This window comes from Chiloscyllium plagiosum, unplaced genomic scaffold (assembly GCF_037043375.1).
Source record: "Chiloscyllium plagiosum isolate Xiang-an unplaced genomic scaffold, Cpla_swu_hap1 HiC_scaffold_15, whole genome shotgun sequence".
Classification (NCBI taxonomy): domain Eukaryota; kingdom Metazoa; phylum Chordata; class Chondrichthyes; order Orectolobiformes; family Hemiscylliidae; genus Chiloscyllium; species Chiloscyllium plagiosum.
This window is the reverse complement of record NW_028270153.1, coordinates 66595128-66618779: the sequence shown is the minus strand read 5'-3', so window position 1 is coordinate 66618779 and position 23652 is coordinate 66595128. Positions and strand designations below refer to the sequence as shown.

The 23652-nt window shown below is 40.4% G+C and overlaps 1 protein-coding gene across 2 annotated transcripts in view; it reads left to right on the top strand.

Moving 5' to 3' along the window:
- pcif1 (phosphorylated CTD interacting factor 1) overlaps positions 1 to 23652 on the top strand; it is a 121795-nt gene that overhangs the window by 22203 nt on the left and 75940 nt on the right. The gene's annotated exons all lie outside the window — the stretch shown is intronic.

Sequence of the window (23652 nt, the reverse complement as noted above, 5' to 3'; positions counted from 1 at the left end):
CTGTGGACTGTATTTTTTGAGTTTCTCTTCTTGAATACGTTGTATAGGTGGTTCTCCTCTGTTTTCCGAAGTTAGTCTGTGCTGCAGTGTGTGGTGGCTCATTGGAATAGTGTTCTGATACAGCTTCGTTTGTGTGTGTTGGGTTGCTGGTGTAGTTGAGTATTTAGTCAGTGTTTGTCGGTTTTCTGTATACGCAGGTTTGTAGTTCTCCGTTGTCCTTTCTTTCGACCGTGACGTCCAGGAATGCGAGTTTATTGTCGGTTTCTTCCTCCTCGGTGAACTTTATGCCTGTGAGGGTGTTGTTGATGATGTTAAATGTCTCTTCTATCTTGTTTCGTTTTGTGATGACAAAGGTGTCATCTACATAGCGGACCCAGATTTTTGGTTTGATGGTTGGTAGGGGTGTTTGTTCTAGTCTTTGCATTACCGCTTCCGCTATGAATCCTGATAGCGGAGATCCCATGGGTGTGCCATTGGTTTGTTGAGATTGTTGTTGAAGGTGAAGTGGGTGATGAGGCACAGGTCCACTAGCTTCATGATGTTTTCGTTGGTAATGTGATTGGTGGTTGGGGTGTGTGTGATGGTCTCTTCTAAAAGTGTGGACAAAAAGACATGACCTCCTCTCTGTCGTAGCCCTATACACTGATGAAAAAAACCCACCATTTCGACTGGGACAACACATCTATCCTGGGACAGGCTAAGCAAAGACATGCCAGAGAATTCCTAGAGGCCTGGCACTCCAACCACAACGCCATAAACAAACACAGATCTAGATAACATCTATCAACCCCTCCGAAAACGAACAGGAAATGACATCACCACAAACCCCAGGAACCCCATCCAGGACAAACATATAAATAGAAAGCAGGAGACAACAGCTTTGCTTCACTTGGAGGTCGCCACTGATGATGTTACCTAGCCAGGTAATGAAACATCTGGATATCAAACCGACAGCTCAGCAGGTGGCACGGTGGCACAGTGGTTAGCATTGCTGCCTCACAGCGCCAGAGACCCAGGTTCAATTCCCGCCTCAGGCGACTGACTGTGTGGAGTTTGCACGTTCTCCCCGTGTCTGCGTGGGTTTCCTCCGGGTGCTCCGGTTTCCTCCCACAGTCCAAAGATGTGCAGGTCAGGTAAATTGGCCATGCTAAATTGCCCGTAGTGTTAGGTAAGGGGTAAATGCAGGGGTATGGGTGGGTTGCGCTTCGGCGGGGTGGTGTGGACTTGTTGGGCTGAAGGGCCTGTTTCCACACTGTAAGTAATCTAATCTAATCAAACCTACACCCTAAACCAAGTTTCTTATTGACTGTATCCCAAATTTCTAACAGCCATAGATTGATGGAAGACCTCCAAACAGTGCTTCGATTCACACAGAAATTAAGCTGAAACCAAGTTGTTATAGTAGTCACACTATTGGAGTGAGTGCTTCTCATTGTTTGCATGCTAGTCAAAATACTGAGATGTGAAAACTATACATCAAGTTTTCAAATACTTAACCAAGGGAGGTTTTCCATCAAATATCAATAGTTTATCTTTTTAAAAGCTTTGCTAGGCTGATTTTCCAAAGTCATTTGACTTCCTGTAACCCGCAGGTAGATTGCAGCTCACATGAAACTGTTCACCTAATTTCAAAGAAACCCTTGGTTAAAACCCCTTGTTAATCCATAACTTTGTCCAAACTGTTCAGTATCCTCCAGTGAGCATGCAATCAGATGCCTTCTGTAGCTGCAAGAGTTATAAAATCATCTATGCCTTTATTAAAAGGGGGCCTCAATGTACCGCTAGTCATTGCTCAGTTTGTAGCAATGTTACCACTGAGTCATAAGTTTCGTGTTCACCTGTAGGACTTTGATATAGAACTCAATTTTTTTATTTCAAAAATATACTTTATTCATAAAATACTTTAATGGCCTGTCCAGTTGCACTTGCCATATATATGTAAACAATCCGAAACAGTAAACATTCCTATTTACAGGTTGGTACGATTACATTTTTAGCTGAGGCGTCAGCAGAGCCCAAATGACTGCATGGGGCCCCTGTTCTTCTTTAGGCAGGCAGATGTTACACGGTCTTTCCCCACCGCGCCTTGGCAGCTGCCCCAAGCTTCAGCGCGTCCCTCAACACGTAGTCCTGGACCTTGGAATGTGTCAGTCTGCAACACTCAGTCGGGGTCCACTCCTTCAGCTGGAAGATCAACAGGATTCGGACCGCCCAGAGAGCGTCCTTCACCGAGTTGATGATCCTTCAGGCACAGTTGATGTTCGTCTCGGTGTGCGTCCCGTGGAACAGGCCGTAGAGCACGGAGTCCCACATCACGGCGCTGCTCGGGACGAACCTCGACAAACACCACTGCATTCCTCTCCAGACTTGTGCGTAGGCACATTCCAGAAGGAGGTGTGTGACAGTCTCGTCCCCCCCTCAGCTGCTTCGAGGGCAGCGTGCGATGCGGCTGAGAGTCTGGGCGTGCATAAAGGATCTCACAGGCAGAGCCCTTCTCGCCACCAGCCAAGCCATGTCTTGGTGCTTGTTGGAAAGTTCTGGCGATGAGGCATTTTGCCAAATGGCTTTGACAGTCTGCTCAGGGAACCGCTCGATAGGATTTACCCTCTCCTTTTCCCGAAGGGTCTCAAGGACACTACGTGCTGACCACTTCCTGATGGACTTGTGGTCAAAGGTGTTTTTCTTCATAAACTTTTCCACGAAGGACAGGTAATACGGAACAGTCCAACTCTGAGCGTTCCGCGGCAGCGAGGCCAGGCCCATCCTTCGCAACACTGGGGACAGGTAGAACCTCAGTACGTAGTGACACTTGGTGTTTGCGTACCAGGGATTCACGCACAGCTTGAGGCAGCCACACACAAAGGTGGCCATCAGGGTGAGGGTGGCATTGGGTGTATTTTTTTTTTCCCCCGTTGCCCAGATCTTTGTACAGCGAGTTCCTTTGGACCAGGTCCATCTTTGACCTCCATATAAACTGGAAGATGGCCCGGGTGACTGCAGCGGCACAGGTTCTGGGAATAGGCCAGACCTGTGCCACGTATAATAGCAATGACAATGCCTCACACCTGATGACCAAGTTTTTTCCCGTGATGGAGAGCGACCGTAGCTTCCATCTGCCCAGTTTCTGCCTCACTTTGCTGATACGCTCCTCCCAAGACTTGGCGCACGCCCCAGGCCCCCCAAACCAAATACCCAGCACCTTCAGGTGGTCGGTCCTGACGGTGAAGGGTATCGAGGATTGGTCGGCCCAGTTCCCGAAGAGCATGGCCTCACTCTTGCCTCGGTTTACCTTGGCCCCCGAGGCCTGTTCGAACTGGTCACAGATGCACATGAGTCTGCGCATGGACAGTGGATCTGAGCAGAAAACGGCGACGTCATCCATGTACAGGGAGGCCTTAACCTGCAGGCCCCCGCTGCTAGGAATAGTCACCCCTCTCAGGATCGCATCCTTCCTGATGGACTCGGCAAATGGATCTATGCAGCACACAAACAAGACAGGAGAGAGAGGACAGCCCTGCCTGACTCCAGATCTGACTGGGAAGCTATCTGATTCCCACCCATTGATTGAGACTGCACTGACAATGTTGGTGTAGAGCAGTCTGATCCAATTGCAGATTCCCTCCCCAAAGCCCATTTTGGAGAGAACATCTCTCATATACCTGTGATATAGAATTCAAGGTTGACCTTTCACCACAGTACTGAGGAAGTACTGCATTTAGCAGTGCAGTGTTTGGATGACATGTTAAACTGAGCTCCTTTCTGTCCCCTTGGGTGTTAACAGATCCAAAAGCAGGGGAGTGGTTCTATTTTCTGGCCAACATTTATCCTTTAGTCAGCATCACAATAAACAGATTATCTGGTCATTATCACAATTGCTGCTTGTGGGAGTTGTGTGTAAATGGGTTGCTGCATTTAAATAACAGCTTAAGTTGTGTTCCATTTGTAAATGGCTTTGAGCCATTGGTAAAGTTGGATCACAATGTATACGTGCACTTGAGCCTTGTTGAAATAAATTAAAAGTACTGTATTTGATTTGAGCCTTTTGTACATAAGACACTAAGTTTGTTATCCATTGTGTTTTAAAGTGAGATAAACATGAACCTGTACATGTCCTCTTATGAATCTTGGATGATCTAAAGCAGATTTAAACAGAATTCTGGTGATGTTTTTAATCAGGAACCATATGTAAAATGTTGACTGGCTGGTAACCTGATCCAGTTGATGGATGTGACGTATCATTGTTTTGAGAAGAGGAGCAAAACACAGGCCGACATGGAGAGTTCTCCTTATAACTCCTAATGCATTGGGATGGAAATTGGTGCAGATGGCATCGTTGTGTGGCTATTGCAAACATCTCTTCATTTCCATCCCCACCGATCCCTTTGCCATAATGCTGCCTGCCCTCCGCGAATGGGGTATTGAGTGAGGTGATGTGTAAAGCAGTGAATGTTTTCCCGTAGAGCTGCTCCACGTCAGTGGTTTGAGTTAATTTCAGAGACACCAAGTTGCTGCATCATTAAACTTGGGATACAAATCGGTGTAGCATTGGTAGTCCTTTGTATCAAAAGAATTATTAATACATGCATTGGAAAATTATCTACCCATTACACAAGACTTGTGTCATTGCTAGCAGTGATGTCATAGACATTATGACTGCACATGTAGTGAGTGTGCCCCTTGTTCTTTCATTGGTAGTAAGCCAAGCTGTTGTTAGGTGTCTCCTCTCAGCAGCATGCATGTATGGCTCTGTCTTCGTTAAGTGCAGCATCAGCAATGTAGCATGAGGGCATCATAAGGATGCACACACATCCTATGCCTGATATCTTTGGTTCCACAAAGGTTCTGTTAATCTGTGTTTGGCTGACACAGACACAGTCATGATCAATATTATTAATTTTGAAAACTTGCCTAGAGGCTGAGTCTTTCAAAATAAAAGTGCCATATAAAAGGCAATAAAGTGCCCATCTTAAATATAGTGCTGGAAAATTAGAGGATTTGCAAACCAGATAGGGTAGTTACTATGGTAATTATCTTGAACTGCATTTTAAAAATAGTTAGAAATATCTCTCAGGCTGAGTAATGTGAAGGGGCAACATTGCAGATTTGCTGTGAGTTCTCGCAGTTGTTACAGGTGCCCTGCATTTTGTCCTTTTTCAGAGGAGCTTTCCAAACACAATTAGTATTTGGAATTTTCTTTTTAATCATCAGCTAGAAAGCTGTTGGATGTGATGCGGTGAATTGGGATGGGCCAAGTGTTTTGTAGAAGAACAGTTAGGCAAGAAGGATCACCAGTATTAAATGGTTTAAATCAGCACTAGAGGTGATCAAGGAGCATTCTAACATAGAAATTCCAGATTAGAAAGGGACTTTGTTTAATGGGATATGAGAGATTTTTAGATTGATGGAATATCTGTAATCGAACAATGGGGTGATCTTTAAGGACATGTTTCAGGTGCAGCCTAGGTACATCCAAAGAGCAGGAAATGCAGGGACACCAAATCCTTTATAGAGTCATATATGATGGTGACTGCAAATATGATGAAACAGGAAATGGTACTAAATGCATAGTGAACTCTTTTTAAGCAAAGCAAGCAATAAGTTGAATGGGGCAGTGAAGAGGAAAATAAGACCAAAGAGAATGAAAGTATAATGGCAATTAACAAATCTCTCCAATTTCTTATGCAATAATAAACAGGTGATTGACAGAAAACAGCAAATTGTGTTGAATGTTATTTTTAGACCTGACGATGGTAAGCAATGGTGTTCTTAAAGATCTGTGATAAAACAGCTGACTTATTTGATATGTTTAAATGATTTGGATATTGGAGAACAAAATAGAGTTTCAAATACCAATAGATTGCAAAACAACAGCAGAATTGGGATATGGAATTTCATACAATAAAGTCTGAAGTGCATTTTGACAAAGAAAATTGAAGAAAAATAAGTTTTTAATGGCACTCTTTTTAAATTGTATATGACAAATGGACCCGCAGTTACATCTTAAAACTTCTGTCAGACCTTCTTCTTTTAGCTTTTTTGACTCCAAGAGAAACAGTAGCAGTCACTCCAATCTACCCTTGTAACTGAAGTTTCTTGTTCCTGGAATAAATCTTCTTTAATTTTTCCAGTGCATTCTCCTTTCTGGAGTGTGGTAATCATTTTGTTACGTAACAATACTCTCTAGCAAAGGTTGAACAGTGGTCTTTTTTTTTTTAAAGTTCAGCTAACCTTCTTACTCTTGACATTGCTCCTTGCACATTAAGATCTGATCATTTACTATACACTATGAAAAGTATGGCACCCAAAATCAATTCTGAGCTCCACAAACCTTCCTCCAGCCTGAAAATTATCTACTGAATGTACTCGGTTTCCTGTTCATTCAGCTAATTTTATATCCTCACCTTCCAGAAGTCTGCTAAACCCCATCAACAGTATTATTCTCAATGACTTCTTCTGTTACCTCTTCAAAAAAACCTCCAAATTTGTTAAACACTTTCCTTTTTTTTTTTCTGAAGAATTCCTGAAGAAGGGCCTGTGCCCGAAACGTCGAATCTCCTGTTCCCTGGATGCTGCCTGACCTGCTGTGCTGTTCCAGCAATAAAGTTTCAACTTTTCTAATCAGTCTACCTTATTGCGACTGCCAATCTTATCCCAATAATTGTTTCTACATGCTTCCCCATCATTAAAGTTAAACTGTCCTTTTTTTTTTGGCAAAACAAGACATGCTTTGAGCAAAGTTTGCATTTTTCCAGTATTCTGGCACCTCCCTGAGCCTAGGGAAGATCAAAAGATTATGGCTAACAGTTTCCACTGTCATTCCCTTCAATATCCTTGAATTCTTCATTTTATCCAGTCCAGTGTGTTTTGTCAACTTCATGTACCAACAGTTTATCTGACATTTCTTATAGATTTGAATTCCTCTAGTGGCAGTTCCTCCTTTGAAAAGACCGATGCAAAGTATTCATTAATATCTCAGCCGAGATCCTATATTGGTCTCTAAATGGCCCTACACTTTTTGCTACTTATTTACTTGAATCCCATAAAGAGGACTCCCAAAGTATTTTGTTAACTGCCATGTTTTTCAAAATAATTCTTCTGTGCTGCGTGTGCTTTTTCACCTTCCCTGTGGTACCTTCTGTATTCTTCTTGGGTCCAAACTTTATTTCTGCCTGACACCTGTCATGAGTTCTCATTTTCTTTATCTTTAATTTCTATATCCCTGGTCATCCAGAGAGCTCTGATATCGCACATCTTACTTTACCCTTACTGTATCCTAGCTATCTTCTCTCAAAAGTAGCCATTGCGAACGAACTTTGTCCCACATTTTGTTCTATCCTAACTCCTATCTTGACCCATTGAAGTCAGCTCTCTGGCACTGATCAAGAAAAATCAATTGGCATTCTCCACCATTGTCCTGAACCTTTTATCGAACAAATGATCACTGTCTCCTAAATGTTCCCTCACTGATACTTGGTCCAGTTGACAAACCTCTTTTCCAAGGGCCTTGTGTAAATTTATATTAAAAAAATGAGGGCATCGACAGAGTTAATGGCAGTTACCTTTTCCCTAGGATAAGGATTTCAAAACTTGGTGGCACATTTTTAAGGTGAGATGAGAGATTTAAAGACATGAGGGACAATTTTACACGGTGGTTCATGTGTGGAATGAAGGAAGTGGTGGATGTGGGTGCAATTGCAACCTTTCAGAGACATTCAGATACATACATGATTAGAAAAGGTTTGGAGGGATATGAGCCAGAAGCAGACAGGTGGGACTATGAATAGAGTCCCAAACTGTTTAGCCTCCATACTGGGAATCATTTTGGCGGATGTTTTCTGAACTATGTTTGATGAAATAATATATATCCTTAAATAAGGGAACCAAAACTGCTCACATATCCCTGATGTGGTCACCAGAACCTTGTCCAATTGCAGTAAGATCTTCTACTCCAAACCCCTTGAAATAAGGGCCAACATTCCATTAACCACCATGACTTCAAGAATAGTGGGGCTTTATTTCTAGCTTGCTACCCCAGTGAGATTTAACAAACTATGGCAAAATCTTATTTTGTTCATAACATTAATAATTTAATAAAATCAGCTGTCCTTACCTTGTCCAGACCAGCAGCAATATGATTGGCCTCTGAAATGGCTTAATGAGACTTAGTTGTACCAAACTGCTGCTGAAAATTTGAAAAGCAATAAACCAGATAGACCATGTTGTATCAAATTAAACATGGACAAATAATTGCCCAGTCTGCCCTGCAAAGTCTTCACTAACATCTGGGGATCTGTTACTAAGTTTGAAGGATTCCCCGTCGCCGAATTGAGGAATAGTGTGATGTAGTCATGCTTAAAGAATCTGATCTTAAAATGCTGTACGCCTTCTTCATCATCTCTGGAAATATTACATCCTACTATAGGTGGTGGCACAGCAGTCATACAGTCAGGGTTCTGTACCCTATGTAGTTTCATGGCATCAGGTCAGACCTAGGCAAGTAAGCCTCTTGCTGATTACCATCTACTGGCAGACACAAATATCAGTAGTCCTCCATGATGAATGTTATTTGAATGCAATATTGAGGATAATAAGGAAACAGAAAATACTCTGGGTGGGGAAGCTACACTATCTATCCACAAACATAGCTCTGCAGCATCATTACTGACCAAGTTCATTAAGTCCCAAAAGACTTAATGCTATACAGGACCTGTGATAGCAGTACGGGAATCAATTATCTGTTGCAGATGCATTTGTTCCTAAAGCTAAAGTGACTACTGCATAGTCTTTATAGAGATAAAGCCCTGCCTTCACATTAAGGGTACTGACCATTATTGTTTTGGTGACATTGCCACTGTGCTAAATTGGATGCATTTAGACTGATAAAACATTAATTCTGTTTCTCTCTTCACAGATGCTGCCAGACCAGTCGAGTATTTCCAGCATTTTGATGTTTGTTTCAGATTTCCAGCTTGCACAGTATTGTATTTAAAATTCATAACAGAACAGCTCCAGACTGTCCATTTGTAAGACACTGGGCCATCAGCAGCAAAAGAATTGTATTCAGCCACAACCTTGGGAGGCAGTGGTGTAGTGGTAATGTCGTTGGATTCGTAAGCCAGAATCCCAGGCTAATGTTCTGGGTGAAATTTGAATTCAATAAAAGATTAATAATTGAAAGCTAGCCTAATGGCGACTATGTAGCCATTGTTGATTTTCATAAAAATTTATCTGGTTCACTAATGTCATTTAGGGAAGGAAATCTGCCAGCATTACCTGGTCTGGCCTGCATGTGACTCCAGATGACAGCAATGTGATTGATTCTTAACCAGCTGTCTAGGCCATTTCAGAGGGCCATTTGTTCAAAGGTAACAAGGGTTAGGTGATGTATGCTAGCCTTGCCAGTGACTTTCAAATCTTCTAACCCCTCAACATTGCAGATCCCTTGCACAACCATTACAATTAAGCTGGTATTTCAATGTTTTGGTGCCAAGTGTAAAAGCTGCACTAAATATGCCTAACAATTAGTTGTCAATCTCAGGAAGTTACAGGACCTGCCAGAATGCATAAGTAGCACACGATAATGCAAAATAGTCCTGCAGCCAGTGGATCAGATTAAATCTCTGCTGTCCTATTTATATTCAGTTGTCATAGCAGGAGAATGTTCTACAAATCTCAACAATGGAGGAAGTTCATCTGGAGTGTATAAGAAAAGGCTGAAACACATGGGCATCCTGAATCAGATGTGCCTAGTGGATCTTCTTTGCTCAGTGAGAGGTGATGCTACTGAACCACTTTTGGTGATTGTTGAAGCTCCTTGACTTTGATTCCAATCTGTGTCCTTGCTACCCCCAGCATCACATATGGCAAACTTTAGCCAATTTAATTCACTTTGTGATTTCAAGAAATTGCTAATTCCACTTGATATAGCAAAGGCTGTAGGTCTGAGCAGCATTTAGATTGCTGAAAACTTGTACTCTAGAACCAGCTGTGCCACTAGTCAAGCTGTTCCAGTACAGCTACTATAATGCCAGGCATATACCTGGCAACATGTAAAATTGTCAAATAATTTGTCTCAGAAGCATTTTATGGTCCTGTGAATGCTATTTAGCCAATTGCTGTTTTGTGCAACTACTCATGATTATCAGCAAAGTGATGATATCATTTGTAATGCTGTCATTTGGTATTAAACTGAGCATTCAAGCTTTGGTTGAAACCTGGACAAAAGAATTGAACTCTCTAGGTGAGTTAAGGGTGACATCAAGACCACTTACCATGTGACTGATTTTATCATCTTTTATAATTGATGTTGTCATTACTCAGCGTGTAAACATGGCACTGATTGGAGTCATATCCAACACAAGGAAGGTAATTGTGGTTGTTCGGGGTCTGTCATCTTAATCCCAAAACAGCACTGCATGTGTTAACTGGGGCTAGACATTTTCTAATTAACATCTTCAGAGATGTTATTGTACATTTCTGGAGCACATCAGCCTTGAAACTGGCCCTCCTGTAGCATCTCTCCTTATTCCAAGTGGTGTCCTTTTATCCAACCATCTTCAGCTCTTGGGAATCTCCAGCATAAAATCAGAAAAGGCGATGTATGATTGTCAGTGAACAACATTCAGCAGCCTTTGCCATTCCTCAAGTTATGTAAATATTCCAGATAGCATTCCAGCTTGGGCTAATAGGTAGAAGGTAATCTTTGCAGCTGCAAAGAGCAGGTAATGAGAGAATCTCTTTTTCTCCCCACTTCCCCAAGCATTCAATAGCTTCCACCCATTATCAGCATCCTGAGGGTAACCAGAACTGAACTGGACCACTTGTTAGAATTTTGTGGTTACATCTCAAGAAATAGTTCATCATAATTCATGTGGGCAACTGGGGATGGGTAATAAATACTAACTTTACCAGTAACAATTGTATCCTGTCAATGAATTTAAAATAAAGAGTAATAACCTCTTCCAAGCCAATATCCAGGCACCAATCATTTAAAGCCAGCATATTAACACTAAACTACTGAAGCAATTGCTGTGTGGAATTCAGTCATGGTGGGAGACTCCTGGAAGACCTGCAGAAAGGCTTAATGGATGTCCTCAAAGAATCTCTGAAGCAATCAAACATACTTGCAAATGCCATGGGAATTCCAGACCTAGCCAGTGTAATTACAGGACATGTCAGATGCCAGGCTGAAATTTGGCTTGACAGATCATATTTTGTTTTTTTTTGGTTGAGCTAGTCTCTCACTGAAACATAAGCACGCAATGCTACTAATTTGATTTTAGCAATAAAGTCAAAGTTTATTACACAAAAGAAATGAAGGTAAAATTAAATGAAACAAACTATTTTCACTTGATTCACACTTAAAGATTTCAAAGCATACAGTAACAATACAATCCTGTGAGCCCTCATAGCATCTTGTTGCAGTACTCAGACACCAGAAAATTTCCTTAGACATTCCTGTTATTGTATTCAGTCTCTCATTTAACTTCCATCAATTGGCTTTGGTACGTCCAGACTCTTTAAAATGCGAGCGTATTTAACTTCTTTGTATCACTTGTTTCTCACCTTTCTTGTTTATTATTTTGACATTCTTTAGTCTATTCTCTAAAGCAGATCATTATTGCTCCAATTTCCAAATGACCACTTCCCTCATACTTTCAGGTTGTGGGATCATGAGTATTTGTTCGATTTGCTGAATCTCTGACCTTGACTGTTTAATGTTTCTGGAAAAAGGTTTACAGGAATTATATCTGAAGTCTTTCAAACCCATTATTTCCCCAACATTCTGAAAACTTGTCTCTAACTTGAATTATTCAAACCACTGGTCCCATTTCATTTCTTTTTCCCTGACCAATTCAGCAACTGTATGATTGAGCTTATTTAGAGTCATGGAGACGTAAAGCACGGAAACCGATCCTTCGGTCCAACCCGTCCACGCTGACCAGATATCCCAACCCAATCTATTTCTTGGAACCCCAAACATTAATTGATGAACTTCAGGCACAAACTCATAAATCTTTAATATTAGCTGTTTGACAGTTTTGTACATTGCAGATTATTCTTCTGACAAACTGGCATATGCAATGAAAGCCCTAACTTTAAAGACCATACAATCATTATACTATAGCATTAAAACACTTGTTAAGGTCCAAACCTCTCTTGAACACTTCATTTGTCCAGCTATCTTCTCAAATGAGGTAAAATGCCTTTTGAGTCCTCCTTCACTGACAGTTCAGTTGTCAGATCTGTCTGTGGAATCAGAATAATCACATTAATGATTACCACGTCCTCCTTCCTTCTTTATTTTCTTGTTTCAGTTCATTTTCTCCAATTTCCTATCTCTTTTGTGTTCAAGTTTTTAAAAAAATTTCTTTGCATTTGTCTTTGCTTATTCCTTTTTTCTCCCTTTCCATTTTTCTAACTCTATGCCCCTCTGTTATCCTCAAATTCGTCTTTTCTTTCTCTCTCTAGTTCATTTTTTTCCCCCATTTCTAACTGTATTCTAGCTAATTCCAGCTGTGACGCCACAATTTCAGTTTCCTTTCTTCCAATTCTAAACAGCAATCACTTGAAACATCTAATCCTTAAGTCCCTACTTTTACTTCTATGTTCAAGTTATGTGCTCTTTGTTTAGCTTTAGTAAAGAACTTCAAATAATCTGTTGTTACATCTTCCACTTCCAGGAAATTCTATGTAACTTTCATAGCTATCTTGTGCAGCATATGACTCAGTGTATAGTGCTGCTGCCTGATAGCAACAGGGACCTGGGTTTGAGTTCAGCCTTGGGTGACTGCCAGTGTAGAGTTTGCATGTTCACCCCATTACTTCATGGGTTTCCTCCTGGACCCCAAAGACGTGAGTTAGGTGGATCGGCCATGCTAAATTGCCCCGTAGGGTGCAGGCTAGGTGGGTTAATGTGGGGTTACAGGAATAGTGTGGGTTGCTCTTTGGACAGTTGGTGCAGATCTGGTGAGCTGAACGGCTTCTATCAGCATCGTAGAGATTCTATGTTTGTATGACCTTCAAAATCTCGTCCATTTAATCTCAACACAATACAGTCCAGACCTACTATGTAGCTGTTTTCTGTTAAAAACAAAGATACAGATCCTTCTTAAAGCTCGTGAATTGCAAAATTCTGCCAAGACCCCCCAGTTGTTATGATCCTAGCCTCAGTTATCACCGGATAGATCTGATCCCAAACTGGAAGTTGATGAATAGAATAATAGATATTTTGTGTTTTGGATTTACTGATGTGGTATCTCACTAACCAAGTCCACAGTGCTGCAGATTTGGGATTAAGCAATAAAATAGAAATTTATCGGGTAAAATAAATGCAGATAAAATAGAACAAACAATTTGAAAATAACATGTTGAAAGATTTTGAAATATGATAAAAATACAATCCCGTTACTTCCAACTATCTCCTATTGCAGTACTCAAGCACCAGAGAGTGTGTCCTTCTCTATTCTAGGTAGGGTTTGACTTGGCTGTAGCCTTAGTTCCTGGTTGTGAGAATCTGTTTGTCTCTTCCTTGATTTGTCATATACCTGAGCTTTGATTTTCGCAGCATTACATTACTCTTCCAGCTTTTAAATAAACCTCATCACATGGAGGTAGCCTATTTTTAACCATTTCAAACCATCTTCTTAGGAGCTTCTTTTACATTTTCATCTCCAGCTATGAACCAATCTAACTGAAATTTTAAAAATTCTTTACTTTTCAAGCTATAGGTGTTTCATGCATCCCAAAAAAAGTCTAGAATCTTCCATCTGAAAGCTTAATGCACTATATTATTTACTTTGTTCGCTCATAAGCTCTCCCAACCTCTCTGCACAAAAGAAATTACCAGTTTCAGAAATACTTGCAAGTTAATTATTAAAACCCCAACAGACATAGAAGACCCACATGCCACTAGTTCAAATTCAAAATTCAAAAAATGATATTAAAATTATATAAACCTTACATTGCAGTTGTGACTGATTGAGATGGAGAAGGCTTACGGATTGATCCATTTCTCAGCAGCTAATAGAATATTGAGATACATAGTGCTAACTGTAAGGCACAAAGCTAGAGGTTTTATTAAGTTTTTCAAATCACTGGTTTGAACAGTCTACCATTTGTTGCCCTGAATATTCCATATTTATGCCCAAGGCAAGTAATCACACTCTTGGAATTTCGTCATTGATTCTCATGAATATCTGTTCACCAGGAAAGCACAAATTACAGTGACAGATGCAAGAAAACCACAGTACAATCATGTTGAGAGATATATGTTCTAGCTGACTGAATGATTACTGACTGCTGGATAATATTGGCAGATATATACCCATCCTGGAGTCACTCTTGCTTGTGCTCCTTTCGTGCATGTTTACACTACTATGCTGCATGACCAGGCGCTATAACATAGAATGGATCAAATCTTATAAATCCTATATTCACATAAAGGAAGTCACTTAACATGCAATATTTTGCTCATTTAGTGTCTTTGTTCTGTATATATATACATTTCCTCTATTTCCAGTAGACTGGCTGTATTATGTCTAATCTACAGAGCACATAACATTTACCAGATTAAGGCAAGCATTAACTCTCCCCTGCAACCTATACCACTGTGGAAGATGAGAGCTGCACTGTTATGAGGATACCTAGTCACACATCATCTATGACTTGGCTATATGTCAACGTTCCTTTGTTGTTGCTGAATTGTCCTATGTAACTGCATTGTGACTGTACCTTCACATTGACTGCAACAGTTCAAAGAGCAGCCGAGCACCACCATTTTGGGAACTAAGAATGGGAAATAAATGGCAACAAAGAAATAGGTAGGGCTCTTCAGTTACCCCAGACTTGTGGCAAATGCCATCTAGCTCTCAGGCCTGGTTCCTCTTCTAACTCAGATATCTGCAATAGCTATACAGTGTTGTACTGTGAGCTCTGCTGAACTTGTCTCTTGGACCAACTTCACTATTTGTTTCTTTTCCAATCCTTATGCCTAGAAGCCCTGTAAATGTATCACCTTAACTGTAACATCTTTTATAAATCATTCTGCCTTATTTGTAACATCCAGCACACTAAATCAATGATTGCACCTAACCTGAGGTATCCTCTAGAAAGTGGTTTCATCTTAACTGTAATATTCTGTGCAAATGGTTGCTGTTTAAATATGGCATTTGGCTTCGGTTCAGTTAATAGCACTCTTGTCTTAGAGACAGAAGGTAGTGATTTCATGCCCCACTTAATTTTTAAACAAAGTAGAGGCTGATGCTTTAGTGTGGTCCTGAGGAATTGCTGCATTGCCTAGGGTTCTGTCTTTCAGATGAGCTGTTAAATGTTTGGTGCCTCACCTGCCCTCTGAAGTGAATAAATTTCCACTGCGCTACTCTGAATGAGATCAGGAGCGGGAGACCTCATCTTCCAGCTCATTTTTTTCAATCACTCATCATAAAACTAATATCTGGTCATTACATTGCTATTTGTGGGAGCTTGTTGTTTGCAAATTGCCTAGCATGTCCCTATACCACTGCCTATTCTTTAATAATGTTATGAGGTGAAAAGTGCTTTGGGACATCTTATGGTCATGAATCTTAGTTTATTTCTGTAAAAGATTCCACTGTACTGTGTTCTCAGATGGATGATGTTTTGTTTGCATACTGCACACAGCTATAGGAGGTTCCTATTTGGATTTTATTTTCTCTGAAATAATGCTTGCATTATATATGATGTACAATGGAATAATTTTCCTGATCAGCTGGAGTGTTTATTGGAAATTTCGGTGCAAAAGAACTTTTAGGGGCTGCTGTTCCATTGAGTTCCTTCTGCTACTCCGCCTCTGTATGCTAGTATTAATAATAGAACATAGAACATAGAAAAGTACAGCACAGAACAGGCCCTTCGGTCCACGATGTTGTGCCGAGGATTATTCCTAATATAAAATAAAATAATCTAACCTACGCACCCCTCAATTCATTGCTGTCCATGTGCATGTCCAGCAGTCACTTAAATGTCCCTAACGACTCTGCTTTCACCACCACCGCTGGCAACGCATTCCATGCATTCACAACTCTCTGTGTAAAGAACCTACCTCTGACGTCTCCTCTATGCCTTCCTCCTAACACCTTAAAGCTATGATCCTTCATGCCAGTCAGTCCTGCCCTGGGGAAATGTCTCTAGCTATCGGACTCTATCCATGCCTCTCATTACCTTGTATACCTCAATCAGGTCACCTCTCTTCCTCCTTCTCTCCAGAGAGAAAAGTCCAAACTTAGTCAATCTCTCTTCGGAAGACAAGCCTTCCAGTCCAAGCAGCATCCTGGTAAACCTTCTTTGCACCCTCTCCAAAGTCTCTGTATCTTTCCTCTAATAGGGTGACCAGAACTGGACACAATATTCCAAATGTGGTCTCACCAGGGTTTTGTAGAGCTGCAGCAAAACCTTGCGGCTCTGAAATTCGATCCCCCTGTAAATAAAAGCCAAAACACCTATATCACCACCATTGCCACCTACAGGAACCTAGAGGAACAACTGAGGGGGATGTGATGAGGTGCAAGATAGGCATTTGGAGGCTTAAACTGGGCCAGAATTTTCTGTCAAGTGACAAGGTTAATTATTTATGGGCAGAAGATATAACTAATTCATGGGGAGTTGACTTTGAATGTTGAAAAATTGCTGTCTGAATCATTCTTCCAATCTTATTTTTGTAAAAATAGTTTCTCACTCTTGGGCTCTGTGCTATTTTTAGGAACTTGCTAGTTTTTCTTGTTAAACTCACCACAATGTAGGTCATATTACAAACCTGGGATTCATTATTTTAATGATATGGTAATTTTAAATTACTGCCAACCAGCATAGTACTGAATGTTAATTATACAAATGTGGGATTTCAGTTATTCTGAATTTTTCAGGGAAATTTAAAAATAAATAGATTTCAATATTTTTCCCTTTTCCTTTCTTCCTCCCTTAATCTAATCTGTTTTTCTATCTCTTCACCTTTCTATACATGATTTGACATTGTATTCACACCCTTTAATTCATCCTCTTTAGTCCTTCTTCCCAGTCCTTAAGATAATTTAGAGGAATTTGAGGTTTACTTTGTTCAGGTCTCTGATGTCTCGTTGCCCTGTTACTAGCCTGATCTTTAACCACGTTTGTTGGCAAAAATGTTTAGAGCTAAAAGATGCAAGGGTAATTCTAGCTTATGCTCTTAAATTCAGATCCACTGTTCACTGGTGGTCACTTTTCTAGTTGATTCTTATTCCTGGTTCTAAATATTCTCAGGATTCACTGTTTACAATTCGGTGAGGACAACATTCCAGCACCAACATCAAAAATAAGCATTCTCTCATTGTACCATAGTTGAGTGTGTGATCTAAATAATGTGCTTTTTGGTTCCAGGCAAGTAATATTGGCAGTGTAATTTGCATTTGTGAGGTTTCCTGTTGAACCTGTAATAGACAGATGACATTGTAAATCTGTGCTGTTTGAGTTCTGTCCTCAAGAAGATCTGTTATTATCCATGGTTCATATAGTGTATAGGTAAAAAGACAAAAGCTGTACAAAAACAGAAAATACTAGAAATTACAGCAAGTCATTTAAAACACAATCAAGATAAGTTTTGCATTTGGAAATGCAACTTTTGTTTAAAACTGCATATCAACTCTGTTGAGGCATCAAATATCAAAAACATATTTGCTTTTACTCTTTATAGATGTTGATTGGTGTGCTCTGCATTAACATAATCCATTTTGCCATGGAAATTTGAAAGTTGATAATTTTCACTTTTGCAGTTGACTGGGATTTCATTGTGTTAACCGTACAAAGCTTGTTTCTGCAGGACAACTATGTATGGGTGAATATTTGCAGCACAGATTCTGCCTACATACATCCTTACACCTTAAATTATCTTCAGTCATCAGACTCTTGCAGGATATTTGAAGAAGATCAGATTCATACCCTTCTCAGGCAGAGCCTCAAGATTGAAGATAATTTGCAACCATTGCTGTTCTGAGATGGAAAATAAACCTTTATTTTATACCTTGCTGGCTGGGTCAAAATTTAATACCCATTTTTAATTGCCCTTGAGACCTTGCCATGAAGTCATAGGTGGTGTAACAGCTGCCATTCACCTCCTCACCATTCCCTTTGGCCTGTATCCTTTAATACTTTTGCTTACAAAAATTGATTTATCTCTGATTTAAAATTAACAATTTTTCCTAGCGACCATCAATTCCGAAGAAGGGTCACTGGATCTGAAACGTCAATGCTGATTTCTGTCTAAAGATGCTGCCAGACCTACTGATTTTCTCCAGGAATTTCTGTTTTTATTGTTGTTAAAATTAATACCAATGCTGTCTTCACAAGAAGATCCTCCAAACCCCTTTCATTTCTCAAACAAACTTGCCAGCATTAAGGTACAACTCATATGATGCTGGGTGGAACATATAGCTGTTATAGATGGTCTACCTAGACTGGGTTGCAGTGGGAAACTACCAAGGGAACAGAGGAAACACTTTAGAGAAATCCTTAAGACATCCTTGAAGAAATTAAACATCCCTGTAAACTAATAGGAAACCCTGACTTGTGACTAACCAAAATGGAGAAAGCTCATCTGAAATTGCACCATGGACTTTGACAAAAATGCACAAACCTTCAAACAACTCATTTGTCCAACCCTTAAGCTTCATATGCCCTGAAAATGGCAGAGTCTGCATATCACACATTAGACCTATCACTGATTTCAGAACCTCGCGAACAAGTGTGGAATCAAATTATCTTTGATTCTCAAGGAATTGAAAGGGTTGAGAAAAGATTGACTAGGATATTGCCAGAGTTGGAGGGTTTGAGCTGTATGGAGAGGCTGAATAGGCTAGGGCTGTTTTCCCTGGAGTGTCGGAGGCTGAGGGGTGAGCTTATAAAGATTTATAAAATCATGAGGAGCATAGATAGGCTAAATAGACAGGGCCTTTTCTCTGGAATGGGCGAGTACAGAACTAGAGGGCATAGGTTTAGGCTGAGAGGGGAAAGATTTAAAAGGGGGCTAAGGGGCAACTTTTTCGCGCAAAGGGTGGTGCGTGTATGGAATGAGCTGCCAGAGGAAGTTGTGGAGGCTGGTACGATTACAACATTTAAAAGGCATTTGGATGGGTATATGAATAGGAAGGGTTTAGAGGAATATGGGCCAAGTGCTGGCAAACGGGACTAGATTAATTTAGGATATCTGGTCGGCATGGATGAGTTGGACCGATGGGTCTTTTTCTGTGCTGTACATCTCAGTGAATCTTTGACTGCTCAAGAGAAAAATATTCCTGAATTATTGTAATCTTTTGTAGTATGTATTTTACTTTTGCATGAAGATTAATTCCATAAATCCCTGCTGACCATTAAACAGGAAAGTGGTAACATTAATTTAATTTATTGTGAGGCACTGTCATTGCTTCTTTCATGGGTAAAACTATTTTTCCGAGTTATAGAGCCACATATTTCAACATGGCATTGTTCTAGGCCCAAGTTCCTTAAGGTACGTATTGATTTTGCTCCTTATTGATTTCTGTTATTCCATATTGATGTTCATAAATATGGGTGATTGTGTTCCGAAACTGACTTTCCTTAGTGTGAATGATTCCATTCTAGACTGACACCCCTCTATGTGGGTGATACTATCCTGATCTGAGATTCCTTTGTGTGAGTAATCCTGTTCTAAACTTAAGTTCCTTAGCTTGTCTGATACTCTTCTAGAGGCATTCATCATTATGTTGATACTGCTCGAGACTGATGTTCCTTTTGTGAGTAATACTGCCATAGGCTGACATTCCTTTTGTGGTTCTACTCTAGAGACACTTGTCAGAATAATGTTCCCTCATATGATGATACAACTCTAAACTGATGTTGCTAATGGGGTGATATCATTCTCAACTGACATTCTATTATGTGGTTGAACCTTTGAAATGATCAACAGTTGCAGTGCAAAAGGAATGCTTATTTCCAGTCCAGATAGTAAGCCAAGTGCAATGCACTTCTCCCAGTCACCTGAACAATATTTATCCCCCAACTGACATCACTGAAACAGATTTGCAGACATTTACGATTTTAGAATTATTTTGTTAGAAATAACATGCAAGGACATAGAGAGGAACTAGGAGATTGACACTAGGTAATAATGATGCTGAAAATGTGTTGCTGGAAAAGCACAGCAGGTCAGGCAGCATCCAAGGAACAGGAGAATCGACGTTTCGGGCATAAGCCCTTCTTCAGAAGGGCTTCCTGAAAAAGGGCTTATGCCCGAAACGTCGATTCTCCTGCTCCTTGGATGCTGCCTGACCTGCTGCGCTTTTTCCGGAAACACATTTTCAGCTCTGACCTCCAGCATCTGCAGCCCTCACTTTCTCTCACTAGGTAATAATGATGCTCATTTGAAGAGCTAGTGCAGATTTGATGGGCTGACCGACCTCCTTCTTCGGCACTCTTAACACTAATGTAGTTCTGTGATTATATTGTAATTTATTTCTTTTTCTGAAACCTATTGTCACCAGCGGAAGAATTGACTACTTTGTTTCTCTTGTGTTTATTTTATATTCATAAAAATACAGTACTTAACTTTTTGTAAAGTTGAGATGTGCTGAGGTCGTGACCGCTTTGAGATTGAATCATGGGAATCATATAACAGAAAATTATTTAATTTTTTAATTGTAGCCTGGATTTCCAATTGACATTTTACTGCTTGACCTGAATTGTTTAAAGTGAATGGCTCAAACTATTGTTGAAACAACATGAATCTTGAATTCTAACTCTTATCTTGCTAAAAGCTTTGTAATACTCTATAGAGGTTTCTTTCCTCTTTATCATTAAAATGTTATGGATATTTGATCAATGAGTCATGTGACATTTAACAAGGAGATTTCTGTCCCGATGCCTCACAACCAGCTGAAGAACTTGGCAAAGCTGGGAATGTAGCAGTGGTGTCAAAGTTAAGAGCAGGAGCTCATGATCATTTTTTTGTTCTGTGGCCAAAGTGGCATACTGGTTTAAAGATAGGAAGGAAACCAGAGGCAAAAGTCAATGGGTTTGACTTGATGGAGGGAGGTTGGCTGTTGCGCTAGAGAGGGAGAATGACCATTGAGGTTAGAAGGGAAAAGGAAGTTTTTCAGGCGAGAGAAAGTGAAAGCACTATTAGAGTTGGAGAGAAAGGTGACAGTTTTGGGGCTAGAGGAGGAGAGGGAGCTATCGTGGTTGAAGAGAGAAAAGATGCTATGGATTTTGTGGAGAAAGGGGAGACCTATTTAGGTTGGAGGGGAGTGAGAGAAAGGGATCTATTGGAAAGGATTATGAGAGAGAAAAGAGTGCCTTTTTGGGGGTTGGAGGTCAGGGCTGGAGTGGGAGATGGAGTTATTGGGGCTGGAGGAAGAGAGGGCGCTATCAGTACAGAAGGATCGAGTGACCACAATTCAATAAGGATGAGACAATGGACAATAAATTGCTGGTGCTGGAAACCAGAAGCAAAACAGAAATTGCTGGAAAAACGCAGCAGGTCTGGTAGCACATGTGAAGAGAAAGCAGAGTTACCATTTCGGGTCCAGTGACCCTTTTTCAGTACAGGGACGACCCATAACAATGAAAGCACCTGCATATCCAAGCCTACAGTGAATGCTGAAAAGACACATAGCTTTCAGAGATTGCACTTTGTGTCTCCCTTTCAGTGTCCAGTTTCTTGGGAAACCTATGTAACCACAAGAAATTTTAAAGCAAACGCTCAGCATCATGTGAGTCTGATTTAAGTATGTCACTGAAGCTTATGAACTCTCCTAAACTCAAGACATGCATGCTCCAATATTCTCTGCTGATAAAACAAAGTGGTTGTGTACAGGTTCCCTATTTTAAAATTCTTGTGTTCCTCCTATTCCTCTCCTCTCCACTCCTCCTGTCAGCCTTGGTAGTAAGAGGGGACCATTAATATGGAAACTGTTGACTCTCCCTACATTTTCTGCATTAGTTGTGGTGTTCTGAGTTTACTGAAGGTTCACTCTTGCTTTCACAGCAGAGAGATGTTGAACTTGTTTAAATAAATCACAAAAAAAAGCGTCAAACCATGAAATTAGAGGATTGGGAAAGCAGAGACAGGAAAGTCTGAAGCTTTTAGTAGGCTTGTCTGACAAATTGAGATGGCAATCTGTTTATAGTTTGTGATAGAAGAATATGATTTAATACTAACAAATTGAAATTTGGTCATCAGGAAACAGCTTCTGTTTCTTTATGTCTAGAATTTCTTGTTCCAAGATGGATTCTATGTCTGAACCTCAGCAAAAAAAACTTCTGATTGAATGCCAAGTAACTCTTATAACTCCAGTGACATCAAAAATAAAACTGCCAAGCTCATTTAGTTCAGATTAAATAGTGAGAGACTGTGAGAAATTGCACAAACTTGAGATGTGTTCAAGAGTCAGCCCTACTGAGGAACTGAGGGTCCAATAGAAATTAAAATAGTAAGCAATTCCATTACTGGTGGGAAGCTTCACAACAATCTGCATTCTAGTCCCTGAGATGTTACAAAATCTGCTGGTCACCAATTACATGCACGGTATAAATGACAGAAGGAGGCTTACCTGCTATAAAAGTGATGAAGCAGCCCAGCTGTGAATCAAATGGAAGCATTTTTACAGGCCTTGTCAGTGTTATACTGCCACGATAGGCAAACACACAGGCAGTATCTCACATCAAACTGCACAGAAGCAGGCTGCATCACTGCAATTATTGATTACCTAACACTGTCTCATCTCCCTGTATGTATGCTGAAGCTACTCGAATGTGGGAGAAGATCATCCTGTCAGTACAGGGAATGCAGTAAGGATAAAAAGAAACATGAATGTTGTAAATCTGAAGGAAATGCAGAAAATATTGGAATTGGATAGCAGGTCAATTGATGTATGAATGATAAAGAGCAGTTAACAAAGGAGAACAGGCTGATGCAGATGGGTTAAATACCATCGTTTGATCTTTGGCTTCTGGCTTTGAATCACAGCCACAGTTATGGCTACAGGATCCTCAATGCAAATCCTATCTTGGAGACCCTGATAAAAGTCGATCTAGATTAACAATGGGGTGGCATGGTGGCTCAGTATTTAGCACTGCTGCCTCACAATGCCAGGGACCCAGGTTTGATTCCAGCCTTGAGCAACTGTGTGTAGAGTTTGCACATTCTCCCTGTGTCTGTGTGGGTATCCTCCTGCTACCCTGATTTTCTCCCATCGTTCAAAGATATGCAAGCGAGATGAATTAGCCATGGGAAATGGCTAAGGAAGGGTCACTGGACCCAGGATGTTATTTCTGCTTTCTTTCCACAGATGGTGTCAGACCTGCTGAGTTTTGCCAGCAATGTCTGTTTTTGTAACAAGGGATGAAAAGTTTTTGGAGAGATGATGGAATGTAAAGTTGAAGTTAAAATCAGCCATGATTGTATTGAATGGTGGGACAGGCTTGCAGGTCTGAGTGGCCCTAGGCTTCTTTCTTGTTCATATGTTTGTATGTTTATAAATATGATTACTTGTCTTGAATAACCACAATGCAGTATTAGTAACCAGATAAGTTCGAGCAAATGAGCATGAAATTCCTCTTAGTTATCTGAAATGGAGCATGTTTGTACACTAAAAAAGATAAGGTATAACA